Genomic DNA, 27,372 nt, shown 5'->3' with positions numbered 1-27,372 from the left:
GCATCAAATATTTAAAACAGAGTGAACAATATTTGATATGGATTGAATATCAGATATGAAAAATAAAGGATGGCTCCTAGATTTCTCCTAAGCAACTAAGTAAATTGAAGTAATATTTACTAGGCAAGTCCCCTTCGTTTTGTGAAAGATTCACTGCATAATTCTTTTCCATTACAAGTGTCACGTGTGCATTAAAAATATAATGGGAATAAAGGTTAGATTTTGCACATCATATCAGAAATAAAACTCCAGCTTGAATCAAGAGATATATGTTTTTATTTAAATTTTCTTTTCTGTGTAATATATAAATGCTAATTAAAAATTTAATAGATATTACCCTATAAATCTACCAATGCAGAGAACAGAAAAATCTGGAGACTAGTTTGAATAATCTAACATCACTGTACTTTCTGCCATAATGAGAGTGAAAATGAGGTAACCAACACTACACACCTGCTATTAAACTGAAAAAAAAGGCCATTTATAAGCATTAAAACTCCTGTGGTCTGCCAAATGTTCCTAGTCACTCACCTATTGGGAGGGTAAATTACCATTCTAAGATTGCTAAAGCAATAGAATATGCCTTTATCTATTTTCCTTCAGGCTGAAAATTTTTAAATGTTTTTGAAAGTTCACTTTCTGGGCTTCTTATGGGGAATTAAGGTGACATTACTGCATCACCTTAATCAAATATGACAATACTTTTCTTAACCTAATAAAATCTCCCCCATAATAATAACCACAAGGTTATTTGCTGTGAGGCATTTTAATTGCATAGTATATGGCTATAATTGAATTGTACCCATTTTTGGTTGACATTTTAATTATCCCATTGCCAGAAAATAGATGTTGGGAAACTTTGAAAAACAACTTTTGGTAGTTCAAAACTGTTTTTAGCCATTCTTATAAACATTTAATTAATCTTCTCCTGAAATCTTTTAAACTTGGGAGAAATTCTTCAAGTTAATTTCTTTTCTCTTAATACATTTAGCATTTTCCCTTAAGTATTAATTTCCCTCTTGAAGTTCTCAAGAAAAGTTAAATCTTATTACATCTTTCTCTCCTCTTTAATCTGACCCTCTTTTTGGAACCTTTTTTGCCCTCAGTTTTGACCAAAGATACCTGTTTCACATGGTTCAAAGAATGTCCAAACTTTTAAAGCTCACAGTTTTTTATCTTGGCTCTGTGGTGATGAAAAATGCATGAGAAATTTTATTATTATTTTTTCCAAGAGGCTCAGTAGCAACAGAAAAGGACAGGTAAGCCTAGGGCCTAAATGACATTAGAGTTTTCACCTAAGAAAGGAGCGTAGCCCAGGAATAGTCAGGAAGTAAGCCTTAAATTTAGCTCTACTAAAATGTTTAATGCCCAGCAAGAGATTAATCAGACCTAGAAAGGCAAAACTCACCAATGTAGAAATCTTAATGATTTCCAGGAGGACTGAGTGTATTGGGGGTTGACCTGGGACTAATGTCCCCTTGAGGAATGATACCCCAGCTCTTTTTTACCTATGCTGTTTGTACATAAGACAAAGCAGGGAATGTTTCTGGGTGTCAAGGGTTGGAGGAGAGAGAACATTGTAGCTATTTCACAAACTTTTGCCTCATCGTTTAAACTTTCACTGATGAAAAAGGAAAAAAAAAATCTGTCGTGAGGCAGTTTATATGTGGTTGTTAGTTTCTCTGGACTGGGTGATGAGTATAGTTGGCCAGAAGGAAATCAGTTAACTCACTCAAGTGGTACCAGAGAAGGCTGGAATCTCACTCTCCTCTATGACTCCTTGTGACTCTTAAGTCCTCTCCTCTTACATCCTAGATTTTAGGATTCAATCCTTAATTTTTTTCTTTCTTTACTCTCTCTCTCTCTTTCCACACAATATGTATTTTCCAAAGATCTTCCATTGTCAGGCACAACATCAGCAAAAGATACATGTAACCCCAATATTAAAATGTACCCTAAATTCAAAATTATGAAAATGTGAAGTATAGAAACATTTCAATCAAACAACATGATACTGTGTATTAATGATTCCAAAATTTAAAATTTATTCCCATCAAATCACCCACTAGTCATTTTAGGTACACATCCCACCCCTAAACCCTGTTTTCCCTCTTCTCTTTGCTTTTTACAGAAATAGTAAATAAAGAGTGCTATCACTGCTCTCCAAGTCAGAGATACTCTTTAACCTCCATTTCCTATGTTCCACAACCAGTGGGGTCATCAACACTTTAATCTATGCCTCATACATATTCCTTTCTTTTCTAAGTTACAAGCCCTCCTCAAGGCATGGCTAGAATATTGACAGAGCATCGCAATATCACTTTGCCTCTAGGCAGAAGCAGGGCAGGTATCATCAGGGTGTGTTCTTAAATCACATTTCCTTATTTTACTTCACAGGTCCACCACTTAATATGTGTGTGTAACTTTGGGCAAATTATGTTCTTCTTATGATTCTTTTCCTCACCTATAAACGAAGTGTAAGAATAGTACTTCCCTCATGTAATTGTTATGATTATATGAAGGAAAACATAGAAAATGTTAGAACAGACATTTGAAATTTTAGCAAGTCTTGATAAGATATTAGCTACTAAGGCATCACATTCCAATCCACTTGATACAAATGTGTTAGCATCAGCCTTACTAAAATATCAGTTAATTCAGCCACTAAACATAAATGTACTTAGCAAATGAGTGTCTTGTGCTTAAAGAATTTATTTATTTATTTATTTATTTATTTATTTATTTATTTGAGAGAGAGAGTGCATGAGGGAAAGAGGATGTCAAGAAGACTCCCCACTGAGCACAGAGCCCATCTTGGGGCTTGATCTCACGACCCTGAGATTATGACCTGAGCTGAAATCAAGAGTCTGACACCCAACTGACTGAGCCACCCAGGTGCCCCAAGTGTCTGTTTTACAGTAAGCATTGTAGGTAAATAAGGTAAATAAAATCAACAAATTCAGCAACAAACAGATGAGAGTAGGAGGAGATAGGGATACTAAATAAGAAAACAAATATATGAACAAATAGTTTAATGTCAGTTTCATTTTCCAACCTTTTAGCATGGCCCATACCTGTCCCATACATGAGCCACTTACTTTGGCATGGGGTGGTCACTGGTAGTCCATCCATTAGTTCTCAGCATCTTTTGTTATGTGTTTAGAAACAGATCCACAGTTTCAGAGCTCAGGAGCATACCCAAGGGTTTATAATGATTTTATAGTCTCCCCCCTTCAAAGTTTTGCATTTTGGTCCTTTACCAGAAAGCTGAGATTTTAGTTAGACTCCACTCTGCTATACTCTGTCTCTGACTGTGTGCACATTCAGGAATGATGGGCAGTGGGTCAGAAGGAAGAAAAGCAATAGGGGTTCACTCCACCTTCTTGGAATCTCAACTCCTTCAATTAGAGAGGAAGACCTTCTTCCCTTTGAATTTTCTTGTTTTTTTTAAGATTTTATTTATTTATTCATTAGAGACAGACATTGAGAGAGGGAGAGAGAGAAAGAGAGGCAGAGGGAGAAGCAGATTCCCTGCAGAGCAGGAGCCCAATGCAAGACTCAATCTTTGGACCCTTGGATCATGACCTGAAGCCAAAGACATATGACTAGTTGCTTAGCCACCCAGGGGCCCCTCCCTTTGAATTTTCAATACCTCCAGGCTCCTATTGCCACTCATTGGTGCTGCTCATTCCACAGCCACTGTAAGTTTGTCTGGTAGCTAGAGAATGGGAGAACTGAGAAAAGAAAAACATAAGGGACTCCCCCAACTCTCTCTCAGTATTTAGACCCCTTTATTCCACTCCTCAGACAGAATAAGAGGGTTTCTCCTGGAACTCTGTCTGCACCTTGCTGCCCTCTTCTGGTGTTTGAGCTGCCTTACATTCAGGCCAGGGTACATCGGAGGAAAATGGGAAACCCTTTGCCAATCTGGTGTACCTTGAATTCTGATCTTCTTCCCCTGTCCACCAGCCACTACTTATTTTTCAAACACCTCAAGTGAATTCCATTCTATAGGGTATATAAGATAGAATATACTTCATCCATCTCGCCTCAAATCAGAATTCCCATTGTGCTCTTTTTAGTAATTAATTTTCAAATAATGTATCTATTTGCTGCTGACTTGAATAAGTATTTGGTTTCTTTTTATTTTTAAGATTTTTTTTATTCATGAGAAACACACAGAGAGAGAGGCAGAGACACAGGCAGAGGGAGAAGCAGGCTCCATGCAGGGAGTCCAATGCAGGACTCGATCTGGGGACTCCAGGATCACACCCTGGGTGGAAGGCAGGAGCTAAACCACTGAGCCACCCAGGCATCACAGTATTTGGTTTCTTAAAATAGGAATAAAGAATGTGGTCAGAGAGAAAGAATGCAGAGGGATCTAGTGGAATAAGTAGATCCTGGTTCCAAGAGCCAAAGTAATATGCAGACTGCAAGTACTGAGTCAAAAAGCTAGACTGAACCATGTGTTCCTCATAACAGGAACTAACATATATTCATTCTCTTTGCACCCAGCACCGCTATAAAGTCGTATAAATGGTACCCATCAAACATTTGTTTCTTATTGGGTTGGTCAAGAGGTGATAAAGAAATAAGAAGGCAAAATGTACCACCAGAATTCCTGGGGGTTTCAATCAGCAAATAATTGGTGTAATCATATTACCATCTATGGAACATTTGTATTTCTTATCCTTCACGGGCAAAATTTGTCCTAAAAGATGTTGTCAAATAACTTGTTGAAACAGATAAATGTAGTTTCCATGTCCTTCTGATCTAAAAGTCTAGTGCTTATTTTTAAAGAAAATAGTATTTATTTTGGAAAATTTACATTTAATAAATACATTTTGGCTCCAAGAGATGATGGTGTCTTTTGAATGATTATTACCCACAAGCTTTTTAATTCCACCCTCAAAAATTTTGTAAAAGCTTATTTATGGTTTCTAAATTGGCAGTGGCCTATCATTGCTGAAAAAGTGAACAAATTGTATTGCTATTTATACTTAAGGCATTCTAACTGAAGTAATTTAGTGAGAAATATTATAATCTTTTATCTAGCCCAATGCACTTATTTTAGAAATGAAAAAATTAAGACTCATAAAGATTAAGCAACTTGCACAAGATTCAACTATTCGGGAGAGCAAATGTGTTTCTTAATATTTTGTTCTACTATGGTTTTGCCACACAATATTTCAGGAATTGTCTGTAAAAGGTTTTTGTTTTTTCTTTTTTTTGTAATAGAATTTTGCTGAAAAACGCCTAGGTGGAAAAAACAAAGTATATTTTGTTCGTGATTCCTCCTCTCTTCATTTTGTTTGCTCTAAGTCAAAATAAACGACAGTACATAGTTAACTTTATTTTTATTCTCAATATATGTAAACACTTCAGCATTTTTCCAAAACTCATTGATATTCATTATAAAATACCCAGCGTCAAGATTTGTAAAAACTGAATAAATAAAAGTACTAACATCTTGGTTGGGAACACTCAACTTTGTAATCTGTAAATTCCCAAAAATTGTATCTGAAAATTTAATGTGCTACCAATCAGTATCCCATGAGATAATATTTCAGAACTTGACAATATGACTGTAAAGGTCACTTTAAAGCATGACTAATAAAAAGAGAATACTGAAAAAGAATAAAGTTAAGGAAACTTGTCCAAACAGATGGTAATAGATATTCCTAAATCAGAAATAGATAAATCAGTAGATGAAATAAAAAGTCCAGAAACAAAGGTAGTATATGATACAAAGGTCACAGAATATCAATGTTGAAAATAATTGATTATTTAATTATTGGTCTTTGGACAACTATTTAACCACTTGGAAAAAATAAATAATCCAAATACTCACTATATCCATTACTATAAATTACAGAGTAATAATAATTGAGAGCAATAAATATGGTATGATGCAAGTGGTGCCCTATAAACTTTTGTAATGTGGCAACCTGGGAATAAGAGATTAAAAAGTGGTAGAAAAATAAATGGAAAAATGATCAGATAATCTTAGAGATCCTATGCTAAAAGCAAAGATAATGAAAGGAAAATGACTTTACTACATATAATTTTAACACTAGATACCAAAAAACACAAAAAATTGAAAACATTTGGGGCAACTGGGTGGCTCAGTCAGTTAAGTGTCCAACTCTTGATTTTGGCTCAGATCATGCTGTCCACATCCTGGGATCAAGCCAGCGTTGATCTCCATGCTCAGTGGGGAATCTATTTGAGGATTCTCTCCTCATCCCTCTGCTCTTCCCCTGCTCATGCACTCTCTCTCCCCAAAATAAATAAATCTTTTTTTAAAATTGAAAACATTTTAAGGTAAATGATAAACTGAGAAAACATGTTTCCAACATATTTAGCAGACAAAATATCTATATGCTATGTTAAAAGTTTCTACAAAACCTGGAATAAGAAAGATATACATCTTCCCAATAGTAATGGAAGTATAAGAATATATTTACAAAGAAATAAGCAATAAATAGTATGCAGAAAATTATTTAACCTCATTATTGATAAAGAAATGCTTAATAAAATACTTTTCTATCATAAAATTGGCGAGTATAAAATATTTATACACAATACTAAAATTGGTGACCTTTTAAAGAAAATGGTCAATTTTGTAATTTATTCATGAATAAATTGTGTTATTTTTCTGAAAACTTTAACAGTCTTGTTTCATCTTTAACCTATCAATTTCACATCTAAAAATTTGCTCAGATTTTTTTTAAATTTTCTGTACTTATATTTAACTCTTTACTTCTATTTAACAAGTAATTTTAAAGTAACCTAAATATACAATGTATTTAGCAAATAAAGACTAATAGATCCCTGCATAGATATATGTTGTATATTAATCTTTATCACTAAGAAATATGTTTAGCTATCACCAAATTAAAAAGGTTGCAGGGCAGTATTTGTAGTTTGTCTTTATATATACTCATGTATGATCAGTCTTAAGGGTAGGATAGAACTGGGTAGCAGGGGACTCTAGTGAACCTGGTAGCAAACCTGAAGTGGTCACTTGCTAGCTATATGAACATATTCCATGGCAATAAATTTCTACTCCTTTGACATCTGATACACATGATTTTCAGGAAACATTTACAGTGTTGTTCCTAATAACTTCATCCATAGTAGAATGGGTAGAAAAAAGGAAGCATATCACATAAAAACAAAAGTAAACAGAATACAGCTACACAAGTATGACTCTAATAAACATAATAGTGGGCAGAAGAAACATGACACATGCATACAGCATGATTCTATTTATATACAATTTAAAATCTAGTAAAGCAAAATCATATTATTTTGGCAAACAAGCATACATGAAAAAATTATGAGCAGACGTAAGAGGGCATGATAACCAATAATCCCATGGCTTCTGGCATGCTCACAGTGTTCTTGACTTTGGTGAAGACGGAGGGAAGTGAATGGGAAATCACATTATAATAATTTACTTATTCACATATTTATATTTGTATGCCTTATATATATATTTCATAATAAAATAAGGATTTTTAGAAGGATTCTTGACATTTGTTTCTCTATCAGAAGTATGCTGGTCCTTTGATCATCTGATTATTTGGCTATAACATACAATGGGGTGAGAAGGAAGGACATGATCCCCACAGTGTCTATCATTCCATTCTGAGCCAGCGGTCATATTTTTGTCTCCACTTGTAGAGAATAAACTTGAGTTTTTCCAGTAGCAGGATGCATTTTGCTGCACCATGCCTATGCCTTAGCCTTGTTGACATAGGGATTAACATAAAGCATTTATAAAACAGATGGCCAGTTTTGCATGCCATCACTCTCACAGGCCCAGATGTGGCCTGAACCCATGACCTTGTTAGTACCAACAGTAAATAACTGGAGTAACCAACTAGAGCATGTCCTAAAAAATGGTAAGTGAATAAAAAAATAAGGAAAATAGTAATGCCATTTAAAGTAAATAATTAAAATATCTATTAGTTCTAGAATGAAAAATAGATGAATAGAATCAAGGCAGGCAATTCTTACATGGAGTTAAACTATAATATTGAGTTTTATCTTTCATTTGAGCAAGAGAAAGAAAAAATTTTTAAAAAGGATAAGCAGCAGCTTTATATGTGAGATACAGTACATTTTTATTATTACTCTCTATAAGAGTATAGTTGACTATAGCTAATGGCACTTAAAAATTATTTTTTCACATCCAGAAATGAAGAAAAATATATAGGAATACTAGTAACTCTAAGATATTTCTTAGAAGAATAACTGTTGATAAAACAGAATCTAGATGACATATTTATATTTTTAAAAGATTAAAATTTTAAGGAAGTAAAAAGTGAATGCCAAAAATATAAAAACATACTAAATATTTTATACCAACTGTTATTTAAGTTACAAAATAATGCTGTAATTAAATTTGAGAATTAGTATTATAATTTCCTCAAAAAATGAGCTATCTCTGCAAAGTATGCTTGTTTATAAAAATTATCGGAATCATTTTTTGCTTTTTTGCTTTATTGTAGAAAATTTAGACTAAACTTCTTGAAGGTCTCTTAAAAGCTCTTGAAGTATCTTAAAGACATTTTCTTAAATGGAAAATTTCAAGCTTTAAAACAAATTGCTGCTTCTAACACACATTATATACTTCTATTTTCTTCACTTTTCATTGACCATTGACCAATTTTTTATCCATTTCCAACCACTCCCAATTTCAAATGCTATCTCTTTTGTATTTGTACATTGTTCTAAAAATGGAAACTTTTTTTCTGATTTGAAATTATTTAAACATAATCTGCTTTAGTGCTTTGCCTTAGTTTAGCCTTCAGCTCCCTCCATCCCCCTTGATGTAGAAATGATGAAAGGTAGAATGAACACTGAGAATGCATCCCATCTCTTTAAGCCTAAATATTCAGGAATGGACGATGTTTCTTTTCAAGGGAATGACCCTTCCTGATTTTTTTTTAATTTTTATTTATTTGTGATAGTCACAGAGAGAGAGAGAGAATGAGGCAGAGACACAGGCAGAGGGAGAAGCAGGCTCCATGCACCGGGAGCCCGACGTGGGATTCGATCCCAGGTCTCCAGGATCGCGCCCTGGGCCAAAGGCAGGCACCAAACCGCTGCGCCACCCAGGGATCCCCCTAATTAGTGTATTTTAAATATGCAACACAATCCCTCCTACAATGGCAAGCAATATTTACAGATAGTTATTCTACCTTTGATTCATAAGAAGGTACACACTATCCTCTACTTTGTACTAAAAGCCTTCAGCCAAAGTAAGAGCAGCAGCAGCGCCATAGGTTCTGCAAATTCACATATTGAGGGACTTGTTTAATTTATAGAAAGAGGGGCAGCCCCAGTGGTGCAGCGGTTTAGCGCCGCCTGCAGCCCAGGGAGTGATCCTGGAGACCCTGGATCGAGTCCCACGTCAGGCTCCCTGAATGGAGCCTGCTTCTCTCTCTGCCTCTCATTCTCCCTCTGTGTCCCTATGAATAAATAAAATCTTTAAAAAAATTTATAGAAAGAATATTTCCCCCTCATCGATCACAGTGGAGTCAGATTTCAATTATACCCAATCAGATTCCTGCATCTATTGTTCTTTCTGCCAAAAGAGAGGATCTCAGAACATTTTGGCAAGATTTATACACCAAATCAATCCCTGCTAGCACTTCTCAAACTGAAGTCATAAAGCCATTTGTTGATGTTTAAATTTTCAAAAGCTCAGAGTGGATGGGATACTAAATGAAACCAGAAAGATGGAATATTGCATATCACTCTATTTTTTAAACCAACTCACCTTTGTAAAAAAAGTTTGGGCACTCTATTCAATATTTCTTTTGATTTCCAACTTCCCTTTTCTGCATATGAAATCAGAATGAAAAATTCCTCTTCTGCCAATGCTAAATTATTCATTCTGATTTCATGCCTCCATTTGCAATAGTATTATTCCTAACACCTTGAAACAACCTAATTCTTTCCCTCTATAGAAATGCTGAAATCAGAGTCTTTCACCAATTATAACAAAGCATAAAGTGATGCCCAATTTCACTACTAAGCCAGAAATAAGCAAACTACTTAATTAAACATGTCTTGAATGTGTGTGTGTATGAGAAGGAGGGAGGGAGAGAAGAGAAGGGAGGAGAAGAAAGGAGAAGCAGAAGTAGAAACAGCAGCAAGAGGAGGAGGAGGGGAGGAGGGAGGAGGTTCTTCTTCTTCTTCTTCTTCCTTTCTTTCTCTTTTTCTCCTTCACCCTCGTCTTCTTCCTCTTTTTTTCCCTTCTTCTTCCTCCTTCTCTGCCCATTTCTTGATCTCCCTCACAGAAGAAGGACGGAAATCTGTAGGCAGGTTCTTATTTATTTTGTATGTTGTATATCCAAGAAGCCTAAATTAATGAATTATCTGAGACCAAAACTCCTTTATACAAAGAGAAGACTTTATGTAAAGTCATACAAATTTACACAATAACCAACCACAATGAGCAAAGAAATCATAAAATTTGAAAAAGTCTGGTTTGTAGCAGCTATGAGACCAGAAATACTTCAGTGAGGACCTTTTATTTACCCCCTGCCTAAGTGAATATTGAATATACAATTTGTGCTTGCTTGTAAAGCCTTTGAAGGTTTCTTTAGTTCCCAGGCTTCTCTTCCTGTGTCCTTCCTCCTTTCCTAACATCGCAGCCCTCAAGGACCCAGTGCCCTCTTGTTCTCTTGCTCTCCCCTGACCTTTCAGTATAGATTTATCGATGAGAACACAACACATTTATAAGATGAACTAAAGTTATTCACAGTAAGATGTTCCACGAACCAGACATTTGTCATTTGAGCCTTGACAGAAAAAGATTGCTTATTTGTCTCTGCTCCTCGTGTTTCTTTGAAAAAAAAAAAAAAAAAACCTGGTTAGTATCAGGCTAGAAGGTGAGGATACCCTAATGGCCTAGCTGGAAAGAACAGAAAAAAAAAGAAAACTTTACCATTTAGAACACCGTTATCAAACACTGATCACTTGAATGAGAATCATCTGGAATCATTGTGAAAATGCAGATCCCTGGGCCACATCCCATACCCACTGAATCCTAACCTCTGCCAGAATGGCAAAAGAACCTCCACATTGCCCGAATGTGCAGGTGATTCTCACACAACTGAATACCAAGAATTACTACCTGAGGATGGCTATTCAACTTCTATTCATGTAAAAAAACAATGCCACAGCTAAAGCTATTGTTTCTAAAATGATCTTTTCCTAAGATTTGTCTTTTATTTTTCTTTATTATGCTATTTCTGCTTTATTTTCTAGAGTCTATTATTTAGTGCAGGAAAATTGTTACAACAATTCTCTTTAAATTAAAACAAAAACAAAGCCCCCACTGGGCTGGTTTCACAACTAAAGATGATGTCACTGACATCTCTTTCAGCATCTCTGATCTCAACATGTAAAGGAAATTAAATTAATGAAAACAAAGACCAGCGAAGGGATTATAAATTAATTTTCTCTCCACTAAAATGAACAGCAGGAGAAAAAAATCTTTTCTGTGATTAAAAATGACATCATGCTATCTTCCACAAAATAACATCCCCAAAAGTAATTCTATTTAATTTTTTTTAATTTAGTGCTTCGTTTTTAAAACTACATTATTTCAGGTGTGCCTGGGTAGTGCAGTCGGTTAAGTGGCTGATTCTTGGTTTCAGCTCAGATCATGATTTCAGGGTTCTGGGATTGAGCCCCACATTGGGCTTCTTCCTCAGCATAGAGTCTGCTTAAGAGATTCTCTTCTCCCTCTCCCTTTGCCCCCCACCTCAGTGAGTGCACACACACACACACACACACACACACACTCTCTCTCTCTCTCTCTCAAATAAATAAAATCTTTTTTTAAATAAAACTACATTATTTGAAAGATTTTTTTAAAATAAATATTGTTGGTTATATCATCTGGTGCCTAAAGTTGAAGGAATTAATGAGCTATTTGACTCTCTGCTATGACATTTTTCAATTTTAGGATAGATCACTTTATTATAATTAACACTTTAACTTAATGGAAAAAGCTAATTTTTAAAGGGATGGGCCAACATTTAGCAAATGTTTACCTCCATCATATCACCCCCAGGATTCTATGTCTGCTGGTTGACTATGAGGGAATTACACACACATCCCACTCTGCCAAACAACCTTGAAGAGAGTTAAGATGTCCAAATTGCTCCAGCTACATTTTCTAATCATCTGAAAAATGCAAAGTTTGTGGTTATGACTCTGTGTGTGTGTGTGTGTGTGTGTGTAAAAGAGAGAGGAGAGAGTTGAAGAGGAGAAATAAATGTATCTGCTTTTCTTAAAGAAAGAAAATGTATTGAAATTTATACCTGAAAGTACTATCATATCCTCATTCTATATATAGTCTAAACCGAACTCATCTTTTTTTTTCTTGAATATAATGAAGTGTAGACAACAGTGACACCATAGAGTCATCCAGTCAGCTTGATGTCCAGGAAGTGAGACTGTACAGAAACTCCCTACATGGTATTAAGGGAACCATTCCATGGGCTCTATAGTGTTTTCAATATTGGAGCATAAATGAAACACACACACACACATTCCATGGGCTCTATAGTGTTTTCAATATTGGAGCATAAATGAAACACACACACACACACACACACACACACACACAAAGTACAAAGGTTGTTTTTTTAGAGCAATAAATGATTGTTCTGTTTTGTTTTCAGAATATTCCAATACGAAAGTCTTTAAAACTTTCTACTCTGGCAAAATATTTGCCAACAGCTGATTTCACTCAGAGGCAGATGAGCACATTAAGAAGTTCCAGAAAGGCTAATAATTTGCAACAGCTTCAAATCAATAAGCTATCTTCAGAAGCAATTTGGCACTAGCCCCAAACCTATACAGAGCAAAAGAAAATCTCAGAAGTTAACCACACCCACACTCATAAGGCAATTAATTTATCCATGATTGCTTTTGTTATTCCTGCAAGGCCTTTGGAATTAGCTCAAGACTTCCTAACCCCTTCACTAACCCCAAGCATCTTATCAATTAATCCTACCAACACAACCCTGTTGTGGAGGTTTAATGTGTGATTGCTAGTCTCAAGTGGGCCCTTAACACTGTCAATTAATCCTGCTGCATTCCTTAATCCATTCACTCAAAAAATATTTATTGAGTGCTCCCTAAATTTCAGGTACTGTTCTAAGAACTGTGGTATAGCCAGAAGTAACACAAAAATCTACGCCCTCGTAGAGTTAATATTCTAACATGGGAAGAAATTTTTAAAATGAGTAAGTGATTTAATATATTAGGAAGCTTCAAATATTACGAAAAGAAAGGAGGAAAAGGAACATGTGCTTTTGAAAGGGTGTTATTTGCAAATTTTGGTAAGTAGGCCAGGTGCCTAGTCATGCAAGCATCTGTGGGAGTGCTTTCTAGGCACAGGATTGGGCAGGGCAGATTCCCAAAGGGAGGAACACATCAGGCATGTTCCAGAAACACTAGAGTCCAGTGAGCAACAGGTAGAGTGATTGGAAATGATGTCCCAGACGAAGCAGTGGCTAAAACCATGTAAGTCCTTGTAAATTCATGCTAAGGTTTGGGCTTACATTCTGAGAATGAAGGGAAGCTGCCGAGGCTTTGAGCAGAAGAAGGATGTCATCTCACATGTTTTTAAAGAGTCTCACTGGCTGTTTTTCTGGATGGACCATAGGGAAACCAAGGGTGAAAGCAAGACACTGATTGGGAAATGACTGCAATAATCCAAGAAGGGAATGGTGCAACTGGAACCAGCGAGGTAGTGACGTAGGTAATGAATGATGCTTGGCTTCTCCATGTCTTTGGCATAGAATTCCACAATAAATTGAAAATCAAGTATGAAAGAGTAGGGGAAAAAAGCCCCAAAAGTTCTCAGCCTAGAGTGCTGGATTTCTTCAAATCCCCAACTGCAATCCTCTCTCACTTGATGACCTTGCCACCTATTTAACTGAGAATTTGCCGCGGAACTCCCTACAGCCCTCCCTTTAGGTATGGCTCTGCATTCACTTGTGCCCATATTCTCTGCCTTCTCTCCTCTGACTATGGATGAACTGTTGGTGCTCCTGTGGACAATCTTTCCATTGGAACACTAAATCCCATTCCTCCTTTTTTACCTAAGAAAGCTGCTTCGGCTAATCTGTCCTCAGCATTTATTCTGTCCTTACATGATCTCTCATTAGTATGCTTTTACCATTTTGATTCCATCTGTCTCCCTCCAACCACAACCCCATTATTCCCTCAAGTGACCTATTTATTTCTTTTCTAGAGTAGAGGCTTCTAAAGAATTGTCTCTACTCCTTCTCTGATTTTTCTTTCACCTTTTCATGAATGCAATAAAATTAAATTAAATTGAATTTTCCATCTACCATTCTACTGAAACTACTCTTAGCAAGACCCTCAGCAACTTCCATTTTACCAAGTCCAGGGTGAACTTCTCAGGCTACATTTCCCTGATATAACAAGTAAGTATTTGGTGGTTGATAACTTCCTCCTGATTGAACCCCTACATTCAATTGAATCACAACACCATACCATCCTGGTTTTTCTGCTGTCTGATGTCATGATGAGTACTTCCTTCAGCTGCTGATCCTGCTGATACAAAGAATCCAAACTTCAAGAGCATCAGCCATAGCTTTAAGTTTATCGAGACCTTTATTTTATCTTCTATTAGAATTATGTCCTCTTAGGAAACAAGACTGCTGGACCATGAAGCCTAAAGTAGTAGAGACGGAAGCATAAATTCCCCCTAAGAGAGTCAGTGGGAGTGATGATGAGCAGAGACCCTTGACTGCATCCTGAAGAACAGCTCCTCTCCCTCCTCAGATGTCAGCTCTGAGCTGGCCCCTCAGCAAGGCCTTCAAGAGGCTATGCCACAACTTCTCAGACTTATGGATGATGCAGAAGGTGATAGGAACGATGCAAGCCATGGCCCTCCTCTTTCTCAATCTACTTTTTCCTCTTCTCCCTGACCTCTTAATATTAAAATGCCCTTGAAACACTTCTCAGTCCTTAAATTTATCTATACCTGATAACTACATCCAGTCTCATGGCTTTAGATGCCACATTCTCTTCCAAAATCATGTCTCTAGCTTTAACCTTTTACCTTCACATTCATATTTATATAATAGACTTGGATATATATATATATATATATATGACGTCTCAAATTTAGTATGTTCAAAACTGAGTCCAGTATCTTCTATACTCCTTCCAACAAAAACAACAGAAATGACCTGCCTTTCCTGTTTCAATTAACAACCACATCCTTCCAAGCCCTCCGTACAAAAATTGTAGAGTTCTTTACCCTTCTTCCTCCTCATTACATCTAATTCATCAGCAAATCCTTAGTTCCATCTTCAAAAATATATCTAGAATCTAAACAGAGCCTTTCAAGCCCACAACTATCCCTCAGGTCCAAATTGCCATAACCTCTCATCTGGATTACTTAGACAGCTTTCCAACTGATCTTTTGATCTTAATCTTTCCTCCTCTTCAATCTTCACTGCACAGCAGTCAAAATGGGTCTGTAAGTTAGATCTTATTTCTCTGTTAAAAGTAAAATCCAAAGTCCTAAAATGGTATATGATCCTCTACAATGTCATGCAACCTAATTACTTTAGTGTTTCTTGCTACCACTCACCTTTTTCACTCACCACACCACACAAAAGTCCAATCATCCTCTTTTACTGTTCTGTAACCATGCGTGGTATACTCTCACTTCAGAGCCGATATATTTGACATTCTCAGCCTGGAATGCTATTCCCCCAGATAGCATCATCACTAGCTCCCTTAGTTCCTTTAGATCTTTACGGAAATGTCTTCTTAGTGACATTAATGAGATTTTCCCTAACCACCATATTTAAAATTGCAAACACATTCTCTCTAAATTCCCAATACTCTTTTCTTCATCTTTGTAACACATATTACTACTAACATTTTATATATTTTACTATATATTTAGATCTCTCTCTATATATGTATTATGTATATATGAGAATATATATATATATATATATATATTCCCATATATATATATTATATGTTCCTGGTCTTATTAGAACATAAATTTCATGAGGACAGGCTATTCATCTGTTTTGCTCCTTTCTGTATCCTTTATTCCTAAAAAGGAGCTCTCTAGTAGCCATTCAAAATGCATTTGTTGAGTAAATCCATGAAATATACTCCCCGAGAAACTCTATGGTAGTATCTTCTCTCAGATTAAAATGTACTTCATTTCTTTATACATTTTTGTGGTTACCGACCCAATGGCAGTAGTTGTTTCAGGAGGAAGAAACACGAACATTATCACTAATCAGAGCTCTGCTTATAATTCATTTTAAAAGGTAGTATGGGGAATCCCTGGGTTGCTCAATGGTCTACCACCTGCCTTCAGCCCTGGACATGATCCTGGAGTCCCGGGATTAAATCCCACATCAGGCTCCCTGCATGGCTCCTGCTTCTTCCTCTGCCTGTGTCTCTGCCTCTCTCTCTCTCTCTCTCTCTCTGTGTGTGTCTCTCATGAATAAATAAAATATTTAAAAAATAATAAAATAAAAGATGGTGTTAATAAGACCCTACCGTTTTGAGGGAGGGGCAAGAAGGTGGAAGAGTAGGGTCCCCAAATCACCTGTTCCCACCAAATTACCTAGATAACATTCAAATCATCCTGAAAATCTATGAATTCAGCCTGAGATTTAAAGAGAGAACAGCTGGAATGCTACAGTAAGAAGAGTTCATGCTTCTATCAAGGTAGGAAGACGGGGAAAAAGAAATAAAGAAACAAAAGGCCTCCAAGGGGGAGAGGCCCCGCAAGGAGCTGGGCTAAGGCCAGGGCGAGTGTCCCCAGGACAGGAGAGCCCCGTCCGGGAGAAGCAGGAGCTTAACCAATCTTCCCAAGCAGAAAGATGCTCGCAGGGAGTTAGAGCAGGACCCCAGGAAGGCGGGGATGCCCTCAGGCTCCCTGGGACACTAACAGACACCTGCGCCCCCAGGAAAGTGCACCCAGCTCCCTAAGGGCTGCAGCGTGTGCATGGCGGGACCCCAGAGCAGCTCGGAGGGGCTCCAGCAGAGGCTCCGGAGAGAGGGGGCTGCAGGGACCCGAGAGCAGCTCAGAGGCAGCTCTAGCAGAGGTAGAGGCTCCACGTGGAGGGGGCCGTATGGCCCGGGAGCAGCTCTGTGGGTCTCAGGTGGTGGTTCCGCAGAGAGGGTCTTCGCGGCCAGGAGCGCGAATCCAACAGCACAGGCCCGGGAGCACAGGGCTCTGGGGACACAGCCTAGGATCCAACCTCCCCCCAGGACAGGCAGAGGCCAGGAGGGCCCAGGACAGCAAGGATGCTTCTGCCCCGAGCTGAGGAGATCAGTGGCCCCGCCCCCGGAGCATCCAGGCCCCTGCAGTCCGAGAGATCCCGAGTTACTGCGGAAGCTGAATCCAGGGCTCCAGAGCCAGCCACTGCCACTGTGGTTGTCCCTCCTGGGGCCTCACGGGGTAAACAACCCCCACTGAGCCCTGAACCAGGAAGGGGGAGAGCAGATCCCCAAGTGCTAACTGAAAATCAGCACAACAGGCCCCTCCCCCAGAAGACTAGCTAGACACACAAGTTCCAGGGGAAGTCAAGGGACTTAAAGTATACAGAATCAGAAGATACTCCCCCGTGTGTTTTTTTTTTTTCTTTTTGATTTCTGTTTGCTTTCCCCATCCTTTATTTTCCTTTCTTTCTTCTCTTTTTTTCCTTCCTTTTTTCTTTTTCTCATTTCTTTCCTTCTTTCTATCCTCTCTTTTTCTCCTTTTCCCAATACAACTTGTTTTTGGCCGCTCTGCACTGAGCAAAATGACTAAAAGGAAAACCCTCACCTCAAAAGAAAGAATCAGAAACAGTCCTCTCTCCCACAAAGGTACAAATATGGATTACGATTCAATCTCAGAAAGCCAATTCAGAAGCACTATTATACAGCTACTGGTGGCTCTAGAAAAAAGCATGAAGGACTCAAGAGACTTCGTGACTGCAGAATTTAGAGCTAATCAGGCAGAAATTAAAAATCAATTGAATGAGATGCAATCCAAACTACAAGTCCTCACAACGAGGGTTCACGAGGTGGAAGAACGAGTGGATGACATAGAAGACAAGATGATGGCAAAGAGGGAAACTGAGGAAAAAGGAGACAAACAATTAAAAGACCATGAGGATAGATTACGGGAAATAAATGACAGCCTGAGGAAGAAAAACCTACATTTAATTGGGGTTCCCGAGGGTGCCGAAAAGGACAGAGGGCCAGAATATGTATTTGAACAAATCCTAGCTGAAAGCTTTTTAATCTGGGAAGGGAAACAGGCATTCAGATCCAGGAGATAGAGTGATCCGCACCCCCTAAAATCAATAAAAAATGTTCAACTCCTCGACATTTAATGGTGAAGCTTGCAAATTCCAAAGATAAAGAGAAGATCCTTAAAGCATCAGGAGATAAGAAATCCCTGATTTTATGGGGAGGAGTATTAGGGTGACAGCAGACCTCTCCACAGAGACCTGGCAGGACACAGGGGTGGCAGGATATATTCAGGGTCCTAAATGAGAAAAACATGCAACCAAGAATACTTTATCCAGCAAGGCTCTCATTCAACTTGGAAGGAGAGATAAAGAGCTTCCAAGACATGCAGGAACTGACAGAATATGTGACCTCCAAACCAGCTCTGCAAGAAATTTTAAGGGGGACTCTTAAAATTCCCCTTTAAGAAGAAGTTCAGTGGAACAGTCCACAAAAACAAGGACTGAATAGATATCATGATGACACTAAACTCCTAGCTTTCAATAGTAACTCTGAACGTGAATGGGCTTAATGACCCCATCAAAAGGTGCAGGGTTTCAGACCGGATAAAAAAGCAGGACCCATCAATTTGCTGTCTATAAGAGACTCATTTCAGACAGAAGGACACCTACAGCCTGAAAATAAAAGGTTGGGAACCATATACCATTCAAATGGTCCTCGAAAGAAAGCAGGGGTAGCCATCTTTATATCAGATAAACTAAAACTTACCCCGAAGACTGTAGTGAGAGATGAAGAGGGACACTATATCATACTTAAAGGATCTATCCAACAAGAGGACTTAACAATTCTCAATATATATGCCCAGAATGTGGGAGCTGCCAAATATATCAACCAATTAATAACCAAAGTTAAGACATACTTAGATAATAATACACTTATACTTGGTGACTTCAATGTAGCTCTTTCTACTCTCGATAGGTCTTCTAAACACAACGTCTCCAAAGAAACAAGAGCTTTAAATGATACATTGGACCAGATGGATTTCACAGATATCTCCAGAACTTTACATCCAAACTCGACTGAACACACATCCTTCTCAAGTGCACATGGAACTTTCTCCAGAATAGACCACATACTGGGTCACAAATCGGGTCTGAACCAATACCAAAAGATTGGGATCGTCCCCTGCATATTCTCAGACCATAATGCCTTGATATTAGAACTAAATCACAACAAGAAGTTTGGAAGGACCTCAAACACGTGGAGGTTAAGGACCATCCTGAATAAAGATGAAAGGGTCAACCAGGAAATTAAGGAAGAATTAAAAAGATTCATGGAAACTAATGAGAATGAAGATGTAACCTTTCAAAATCTTTGGGATGCAGCAAAAGTAGTCCTAAGGGGTTAATGCATTGCAATACAAGCATCCATTCAACAACTAGAAAGATCTCAAATACAAACGCTAACCTTACACATAAAGGAGCTAGAGAAAAAACAGCAAATAGATCCTACACCCAGCAGAAGAAGAGAGTTAATAAAGATTCGAGCAGAACTCAATGAAATCGAGACTAGAAGAACTGTGGAAGAGATCAACAAAACCAGGAGTTGGTTCTTTGAAAGAATTAATAAGATAGATAAACCATTAGCCAGCCTTATTAAAAAGAAGAGAGAGAAGACTCAAATTAATAAAATCATGAATGAGAAAGGAGAGATCACTACCAACACCAAGGAAATACAAACGATTTTAAAAACATATTATCAACAGCTATACGCCAATAAATTAGGCAATCTAGAAGAAATGGACGCATTTCTGGAAAGCCACAAATTACCAAAACTGTATCAGGAAGAAATAGAAAACCTAAACAGGCCAATAACCAGGGAGGAAATTGAAGCAGTCATCAAAAACCTCCCAAGACACAAAAGTCCAGGGCATGATGGCTTCCCAGGGGAATTCTATCAAACGTTTAAAGAAGAAACCATACCTATTCTCCTAAAGCTGTTTGGAAAGATAGAAAGAGATGGAGTACTTCCAAATTCGTTCTTGAGGCCAGCATCACCTTAATTCCAAAACCAGACAAAGAGCCCACCAAAAAGGAGAATTATAGACTAATATCCCTGATGAACATGGATGCAAAAATTCTCAACAAGATACTAGCCAATAGGATTCAACAGTACATAAGAAAATTATTCACCATGACTGAGTAGGATTTATTCCCAGGACACAAGGCTGGTTCAACACTCATAAACTATCAATGTGATTTTGCAAGTGACATATCAGATAAAGGGCTAGTTTCCAAGATCTATAAAGAACTTATTAATATCAGCACCAAAGAAACAAACAAGCCAATCATGAAATGGGCAAAAGAACAGAAATCTCACAGAGGAAGACATAGACATGGCCAACACCCACATGAGAAAATGCTCTACATCACTTGCCATCAGGGAAACACAAATCAAAACCACAATGAGATATCTCCTCACACCAGTGAGAATGGGCAAAATTAACAAGGCAGGAAACTACAAATGTTGGAGAGGATGCAGAGAAAAGGGAACCCTCTTACACTGTTGGTGGGAATGTGAACTGGTGCAGCCACTCTGGAAAACTGTATGGAGAATCCTCAGAGTTAAAAATAGACCTCCGTACGACCCAGCAATTGCACTGCTGGGGATTTACCTCAAAGACGCAGATGCAATGAAACGCTGGGACAACCCGCACCCTTAGGTTCAGAGCCATGATAGCCACACTGCGAAGGGGTCTCGGTGTCCATCAAAGATGAATGGATATGGAGGGTGTGTGGTCTCTGTACAGAATGCAAGATTACTCAGCCGTTAGGAATGACAAACACCCACCATTTGCTTCGACATGGATGGAACCAGAGGGTGTTACGGCTGAGGGAAGAAGGCAATAGGTGAAGGACAAACATTATATGGTCTCATTCTTTTGGGGAGTATGACAAAAATAGTGAAAGGGAATAGAGGTGAAAGGAGAAAAAAATGAGTGGGAGATGGCAGAGAGGGCAGAATAGGAGAGACTCCTAACCCTGGGAAACGAACAAGGGGTGGAAGAAAGAGAGGAGGGCGGGGGGTGGCGGTGACTGGGCGACGGGCACCGAGGGGGGAACTTGATGGGATTAGCACTGGGGGGTTACTCTCTATGTTGGTAAAACGAACTCCAATAATAAATAAACCGATAAACTCACAAACTTCCCGAGACACAAAAGTCCAGGGCCAGTAGGCTTACCAGGGGAATTCTATCCAATGCTTCAAGATGAAAGCATACCTATGCTACTAAAGCTGCTGCGAAAGATAGAAAGAGATGGAACACTTCCAACCCCGTTCTTGGAGGCCGGGGTCACCTTAACTCCAGAACCCAAGAACCCACCAAAAAGAAGAATCCTGGACCGATGTCCCTGATGAACGCGGATGCACACCTTCTCCACAAGATACGACCCAACAGGTTGCAACGGGACATTATTAAGAAGTTACTCACCATGACCCAGTGGGGTTTATCCCCGGGGTGCAAGGCTGCTTCAGCACTCGGAGAGCACTCCATGTGCTTCTTCAGATCTGCAAGAGAGAAAACAAGAACCAGATGATCCTCTCAAGTGACGCAGAGGAAGCATTTGACAAAATACGGAATCCATGCCCAAGAGTCCAAACGAATCCAAACGCATCAGAGTACAGAGATACAGGAAACGTCTCTCAGCATCTTCCAAGCCATCTCCGAAAAGCCCGTGGCAAATTATCATTCGCAATGGGGAAACACCGGAAGCCTTGCCCTGAAGAACAGGCACGCGACTGGGATGTCACTCTCACCACTGCTATTCTCAGCATAGTACGAGACGTCATGGCCTCAGCAGTCAGGCAACAAAACGAAACAAAAGGCATTGAAACTGGCAAAGAAGAAGTCAACATCTCCCTCTTCGCCAATGACATTATATTGTACCTAGAAAACCCAAAAGACTCCACCACATGATTGCTCAAACTCCCTACAGCAAGTTCGGCAGTGCGGCAGGATACAAACGTGGGGCCCAGAAACTAGTGGCCTTTCTACATGCGAACAAGGAGACCGAGGAAAGGGACATCGAGGAAAGGGTCAACCCCAATTATACAACTGCAGCACCCCCAAAAAAGCATGAGCTACCTAGGAAGAACCCTAACCAAAGGTGTAAAGGGTCTCTACCCGAAACACTGCAGAACAAGTCTGAAGGAAACTGAGGAAGAAACAAAGAGATGGAAAAGGTTCCATGATGCTGGATTGGAAGAATTAATATTCGGGAAAATGTCAATGTGACCCAGGGCAATCGACACAACTAATGCAATCCCTGTCAGAAATACCATGGACTCTCTTCAGAGAGCTGGAGCAAGTCATCTGAAGACTGGTGTGGAATCCGAAAAGACCCCGAACGGCCACAGGAAGAGTAGCCAAGAAAACCACTGCGGGGGCAGCACAATGCTGGATTTCACGTTGTGCCACGAAGCTGTTACTGGCAAGACAGTGTGATACTGGCACAAAGACAGGCATACCGATCAATGGAACAGAAGAGAGCATCCAGAGGTGGACCCTCAACTCTATGGGTAACTAATATTCGGCCAGGCAGCAAAGACCTTGCAGGGGGAACAAAAAAGACAATCTCTTCAGTAAATGCTGCTGGGAACACTGGACAGCCACACGCAGAAGAATGAAACTGGATCATTCCTCTCACACCATACACAAGGATAAACTCAAAATGGATGAAGGATCTAAATGCAAGACAAGATTCCATCAAAATCCTAGGGGACAACACAGGCAACAACACCATCTGGTCCACAGCAACTTCGTGCAAATTACATCAGCCATGAAGGCCAGAGAAACAAGAGCAAAAATTGATCGCTGGGACTTCACCAAGATGAGCAGCTTCCGCACAGCAAAAGAAACACTCAAAAAACTTAAAGCCAACGCACAGAATGGGAGAAGTTATGTGCAAATGACCCTGTCAGGTAAAGGGCCAGTATCCAAGATCTCTGAAGAACTTCTGTAACTCCACAGCAAAGAGACCAAGGATCCAATCTGGTAGACGGGCAAGAGACGTGAACGGAAATGTCACAGAGGAAGACGTAGGCGTGACAGACAAGCACATGAGACAATGCACCGCATCACTGGCCGTCAGGGAAATACAGGTCAAAAGCACAACGAGATCCCACCTGACGCACCAGTGACCGCGGTGAACGTTAACAAGACAGGAAGCAGCGAATGTCAGTGATGATGTGGCGAAAGGGGAACCCTCTTGCACTGCTGGTGGGAATGTGACCTGGTGCAGCCACGCCTGGAAAGCCGTGTGCAGGTGCCTCAGAGAGGTAACAACGGATCTACACTGTGATCCAGCATGGGGGTGCACTGGTGGAGATGTACCCCAATGATACAGATGCAGGTAAATGCTGGGACATCTGCACCCCGAGGTTTCAAGCGGCAACATCCATGATAGTCACTCTGTGGAAGGAGCCTCGGTGTCCATCGAAAGATGAATGGATAAGGAGGGTGAGTGGTCTCTGTACACAATGGAAGATTACTCAGCCGTTAGAAACGACGAACACCTACCATTTGCTTCGACCTGGATGGAACCGGAGGGTATTAAGGCTGAGGGAAAGAAGACAATCGCGAAGGACAAACATCATATGGTCTCATTCTTCTGGGGAGGATGAAAACAATAGTGAAAGGGGAGAGAGGGGAAAGGAGAAAAAAATGAGTGGCAGATAGCAGAAAGGTAGACCGAACAGGAGAGACTCCTAACCCTGGGAAATGAACAAGGGGTGGAAGAAAGGGAGGAGGGTGGGGGGTGCGGGTGACTGGGCAACGGGCACGGAGCGGGGCACTTGATGGGATGAGCCCTGGGGGGTTATGCTCTATGTTGGCAAAATGAACCCCAATAGGAAATAAGAAACACACCTATAAAGAAACACACAAACCTCCCGAGACACAAACGTCCGGGGCCAGATGGCTTCCTAGGGGAATTCTATCAAACGCTTCAAGAAGAAATCATACCTGTGCTACCAAAGCTGCTCCGAAAGATAGAAAGAAATGGAATACTTCCAAACTCGTTCTTGGAGGCCAGCGTCACCTTAACTCCAAAACCCAAGACCCCCCCCACCCAAAGGGAGAATTCTGGACCGATGTCCCTGATGAACACGGATGCACACCTCCACAAGCTATGAGCCAACGGGATCCAACAGGACATTATTAACAAGTTACTCACGATGACCCGGTGGGCTTTATCCCCGGGGTGCAAGGCTTCTTCAGCACTCAGAAAGCACTCAAGGTGCTTCATCAGATCTGCAAGAGAGAAAACAAGAACCAGATGATCCTCTCAAGAGACGCAGAGGAAGAAGCATTTGACAAAACACAGCATCCATTCCTGATCCAAACGCTTCAGAGTACCGGGATAGAGGGAACGTCCCTCAGCATCTTCAAAGCCATCTACGAAAAGCCCGCAGCAAATTCTCATTCCCAATGGGGAAACACTGGGAGCCTTTCCCCGATGACCAGGCACGAGACGGGGATGTCCACTCTCACTGCTGCTATTCTCAACATAGTACGAGACGTCATGGCCTCAGCAATCAGGCAATGAAAAGAAATAAAAGGCATTCAAATCGGCAAAGAAGAAGTCAAACTCTCCCTCTTCACCGATGACACGATACCGTACCTAGAAAACCCAAGATGGCTGGAACTCCTACAGCAAGTTCGGCAGTGTGGCGGGATACAAACTCGGGACCCAGAAACCAGTGGCCTTTCTGTAAGCGAAGAATGAGACCGAGGAAAGGGACATCGAGGAAGGGGTCAACCCCATTTATACAACCGCAGCACCCAAAAAAAGCATGAGCTACCTAGGAATAAACCTAACCAAAGGGGTAAAGGATTGCTACCCAAAACACTGCAGAACATGTCTGAAAGAAACTGAGGAAGACACAAAGCGATGGAAAAAGGTTCCATGCTCCTGGTTTGGAAGAATTAATATTGGGGAAAATGTCAACGTGACTCAGGGCAATTTACACAAATAGTGTAATCCCTCTCAGAAATACCATGGACTATCTTCAGAGAGCTGGAAAAAATCATCTGAAGACTTGTGTGGAATCAGAAAAGACCCCGAACGGCCACGGGAATAGTAGCCAAGAAATCCAATGCAGGGGGTGGGGGTGGGGCAGCACAATGCCAGATTTCAGGGCGCGCCTCAAAGCTGTGAGCATCAGGACAGTGTGGTACTGTCACAGAAACGGACACATGGATCAATGGAACAGAGGAGAGCATCCAGATGTGGACCCTCAACTCTACGGGCAACTAATATTTGGCCAGGCAGGAAAGATGGGAAAAAAAAGACAGTCTCTTCGATCAAGGCTGCTGGGAACACTGGACAGCCACATGCAGAGGAATGAACCTGGACCATTCCTCTCACACCAAACACAAGGATAAACTCAAAATGGATGAAGCATCTAAATGTGAGACAAGATTCCATCAAAACCCCCCGGGAGAACACGGGAAACAACACCCTTCTTGAACTGGGCCACAGCAACTTCTTGCAAATTACATCAGCCACAAAGTCCAGAGAAACAAGAGCGAAAATGGATCGCTGGTACTTCATCAAGATGAGCACTTTCCGCACAGCAAAAGAAACACTCAACATAACTCAAAGGTGGCCCACAGAATGGGAGAAGAAGGTATGTGCAAATGACCCCCGTCAGATAAAGGGCCAGCATCCAAGATCTCTGAAGAACCTCTGCAACTCCACAGCAAAGAGACCAACCATCCCATCCAGAAAACGGGAAAAGTCACGAACAGAAAAGTCACGGAAGAAGACCTATATGTACATGGCCAACAAGCAGGCAAGACAATGCTCTGGGTCACTGGCCATCAGAGTAATAAAGGTCAAAACCACAATGAGATGCCACCTCACACCGGTGAGAACATTAAAAAGACAGGAAACACCAAATTTTGGGGAGGCTGTGGAGAAAGGAGAACGTTTTCAAAATGCAAAAATTTCAGAGGTAGCCATACTCACCTGACAGGGACCAAGCGGGAGGGGCGGGCTCCTGGCCAGGCTGGGGTGCTTAGGGAGGGACCTGAGAGCTGGGAGGGGGAGGGGGGCGGAGTAAGAGCCAAGGGCTTGGGGAGGCTCCTGGGGCCCAGCAGCCCAGGCCCTCAAGCCACCGTCCCAAGGCCGTGCCCTGACATTGCAAGGTGCCTGCACCCTAACCCCTCTGAGCGCACGCACATGGGTTCCGCGGTACCTCCCTGAGCCCGGGGGAGGGGCCCCGCACCCTCCCTGAGCCGCCCAAAGGAGACCTGGCCTGACCTGTAGGAGGCCCCACCGCCGCCCCCCTCCGCCAACAGGTCCCACCACTCCTTCCCCGCAGCCCTCTGCCCGGCACCCTGGCGGCCCAAAGGGTGTGGGTCCGGCTCGCCACGGGGCCACCTCCATGCAGCCCCAAGGCCCGCTGTCCCCCTCCCGGTCCCTCCCAGGCACCCGCTGCGCCACAAGCGAGGGTCAGATGCCCCTCGCACAGCCACCCCAGGGCCCGTCACACCTCCCGGGGCCCACGCTGACCTGCGCGCAGGGGGCCGAGGCCTGCAGAGCCGCTGCCCGCGAGCCCGGAGCGCGGGGAACCGCGGGGAACCGCGGGCCTGGACTGGGGGCGCGGCCGAGCTACCTCCTGCCACCGCCGGGTCGCATCTGCGCACAGCTCCTCCTGCGGCCAGCCGCGGCCCCCTTCAGGTCACGCTCGGGGTCAGGCGCAGGGGCAAGCTCCTGGAACCCTGTGGCCTCACCCCCGCTCCCGCCCCTGGGCCCGCCCCCCGCACAGAGGCCCGCCCTTCGCGGAGTTCAGAGCGGAGTGGAGAATGCCTATGCCTCTGCCGGGTAGTCTGGTCAGGCGCTGGGTTTGAGGCCTTGAGCCCCCGCTCAGTCCCAAGGGACTCCTGCTCATGGAGGCACGAAGCCTCTCTCTGGCTCTGTGTCTCCCTCCCTGTCCTTCCGTCCGGGTCTCTGTCTCTCCCTCCCGGTCTCACTCTCTGTCCCTCCTGGCCTGGCCCTGTCTCCCTCCCTATCTCTCAAT

The 27,372-nt window shown here is 41.1% G+C and overlaps 2 long non-coding RNA genes across 4 annotated transcripts in view; one reads left to right on the top strand and one right to left on the bottom strand.

Annotated features, from left to right (window-relative positions):
• LOC119878542 overlaps nt 1–27,372 on the top strand; it is a 73,258-nt gene that overhangs the window by 30,575 nt on the left and 15,311 nt on the right. The window lies entirely within an intron of this gene.
• LOC119878543 overlaps nt 1–27,372 on the bottom strand; it is a 69,880-nt gene that overhangs the window by 28,171 nt on the left and 14,337 nt on the right. Inside the window, exons 1-3 of one of the 2 annotated variants that reach the window (XR_005386990.1) lie at nt 26,319–26,447; nt 24,522–24,598; nt 21,779–21,855 (exon numbers count right to left, since the gene is read on the bottom strand). This is a non-coding gene — a long non-coding RNA (uncharacterized LOC119878543). Of the gene's footprint in view, nt 1–21,778; nt 21,856–24,521; nt 24,599–26,318; nt 26,448–27,372 lie in introns of those variants that run through there. The other variant, XR_005386989.1, reaches the window with a different exon arrangement.

Source organism: Canis lupus, unplaced genomic scaffold (assembly GCF_011100685.1).
Source record: "Canis lupus familiaris isolate Mischka breed German Shepherd unplaced genomic scaffold, alternate assembly UU_Cfam_GSD_1.0 chrUn_S1709H1903, whole genome shotgun sequence".
Taxonomy (NCBI): domain Eukaryota; kingdom Metazoa; phylum Chordata; class Mammalia; order Carnivora; family Canidae; genus Canis; species Canis lupus.
Note: the sequence above shows the minus strand (reverse complement) of the source record. Positions and strands in the feature narration are given on the sequence as shown.